This window comes from Fragaria vesca, linkage group LG6 (assembly GCF_000184155.1).
Source record: "Fragaria vesca subsp. vesca linkage group LG6, FraVesHawaii_1.0, whole genome shotgun sequence".
In the NCBI taxonomy this organism is placed as follows: domain Eukaryota; kingdom Viridiplantae; phylum Streptophyta; class Magnoliopsida; order Rosales; family Rosaceae; genus Fragaria; species Fragaria vesca.
Genome location: NC_020496.1, coordinates 26,241,489 through 26,243,979, shown reverse-complemented (window position 1 = coordinate 26,243,979; position 2,491 = coordinate 26,241,489).

Genomic DNA, 2,491 nt, shown 5'->3' with positions numbered 1-2,491 from the left:
AAAAATTATTTTTAGACCCCTTAGATTTTTTGGGCCCTGAGTCACAAGACTCTTCTGTCTATATTCAAATCCGGGCCACATATGATAAGTACGAATATATATGGTTATAGATATAGTGAAGGACATAGAAATGTATGAATTAATTCATATAAAGCAGCTCAACATGGACGCAGATTTCCTATGACTGGAGTAAACAGTCACAATCACGTACTAGAACTTGGGCATGATATATGCTTCTACTTTGAAAGTAATTAATTTTTTGCCAAGAAGGTAGATTTCCTGCACCTGAATCCTTAACGGATCACTTCGTCTTGCATCCATTCCATTAATTACAAGAGAAAATAGTCATGCAAAGCTAGTTGTGAATTTCGATGAAATTATGAAAATCAATATTTCAGTTGTTGCACATGATCTCATGACGACAACCGATTTGTTACATAAACTAGAAGCTTACGAGAAATTAACTTTTGTCGCCCATTTGACACTATGCAACACAACATTTCTCACAAAATGTTAATTAGGTGACAATTTTTACGAATAATGGTTTTTCAGATATGAATTTTCCACACCATACGAGCATAATCCTGATCGTATGAGTTTTCAGATATCCATTTCAATGAACATTTGCTAAAAAAGAATGTCACTCTCATTTTCTAACTTTAAATAGGTTTGAAAGTAGTGTTATTTAGTTAGATTACATTTAGCTCCCTCCATTATCTAAACCTGACCTATACGTACCATAATTGAAAATTTTGGTATCATATAATTGTGTGTATACACTCCTTGACCTAAATGATGAGTTTCCTGATCTCAGTAAAAAAAACTAAAACTAAAAATAACTATAATAAACGTTTGAAGGTAGTTTTTGCATAAATGAATCAATTGTCAGCATACTACAATGTATTTATTTTCATTCATCACACATTCAGAGACGTTGTTGGTTAGGTTGAAGCAATTCGATTCAAATGAATGGAACACTTCATCCAACTTTTATGAGATAGTTTATACGCGTGGCAAACGAGGCGCGTCTCTATTCGTCATCGTTATTTACATTTTTGAACTTTGGCGGGTAAACTCATCCACGTCCCTTTTTTTTCATTCAGCAAAATGAAGACTATTAGATACAGATAAACCCTAAACCCAGAGTTTTTCGAATTGTGCTATCTAGCTAGCTACCTCATCTAACTTGACAGAGAACGACTGATCGAGTACTAGAACGAAACCCAAAAGTTATAATATACCACATATATATAGAGGACTCTTCCACTAAGGGATCCATTCTTTTGACATATATAAGGGATGAGGGATTACACCAACTTTTCGATTATATTTTTGAATCTCCACCATTCAGTTTGTTAGTCCTTATATATAGATCAATTCTGCAAATTTTCAGTCAATTTGGTGATCGTTAAGGTGTCAAACAAGATTAAATCAATGAACGAACAAAATCTGCCAAACCTGAACCGTTCATGCTTATAATTAGTAGTTTTGAATGCTTTAACTATCACCGAAATTTCTGAAAATTTACAGAAGTGATATACTCATATAGAACTACATATTGAACGGTGGAGATGTGATTTTGTGATCAAAAAGTTGGTGTAATCCCTCATCCCTCGTATATGTCAAAAAAAAGGATCCCTTAATGGAAGGATCCCTTAGTGAAGTTCCTTATTTGACACACTTTTCGGTCATATTTCCACATCTCCACCGTTCAGTTTGTAGAACTAAATGCATAGATCACTTCTATAAAATTTCATTGAATTTGATGATTGTTTGGGTGTTCATAATCGTGATTTACACAAACAGTTATGATTAGACATATTTATGGTCCGTTCATTGATTTAGCCTAATTCGGTACATAAATGATCATCAATTTGAATGAAATTTTGCATGAATGATCCATACATTAGTATTAGAATTGAAATTTGTTTAGTCCTTGTGGTTTAAAGTCGACATCTGTTTAGTCATTGTGGTTTTATTTTAATCTGAATAGTCCTTAAGGTCACGATTTTTTATCCAAATAGTCATTCCGTCAAGTTTCTCAGTTAAATTGCTAACGTGGCTTTTAACTGAGAAAATTGTCAGAAGGATTGTGGATGAAAAATCGTGACTTAAAGGACTATTCAGATTAATATAAAACCTTAAGGACTATTTGGATGAAAAATCGTGACTTTAAGGACTACTCATATTAAAATAAAACTATAAGGACTAAACAGATGTCGACTTCAAACCATAAGGACTATACAATATTTTACCCTTAGTATTAATAAACTAAAGGGTGGAGATATGGAAATATGACCGAAAAATGTGTCAAATAAAGAACTTCACACTTTAATTTCAAACGGTGCGGATTTCCGTCCGTTCGCCACCGTACGGCGCCGCGCGAGGGCGCACCTCCACCCCAGCGAACTCCAGCAGCTTCCCCGACCACTTTCCATCCCCGGCGAGTCCGTTCTTTTCCAGTTTTCCGGCGAGATCACCCAAAACTTCA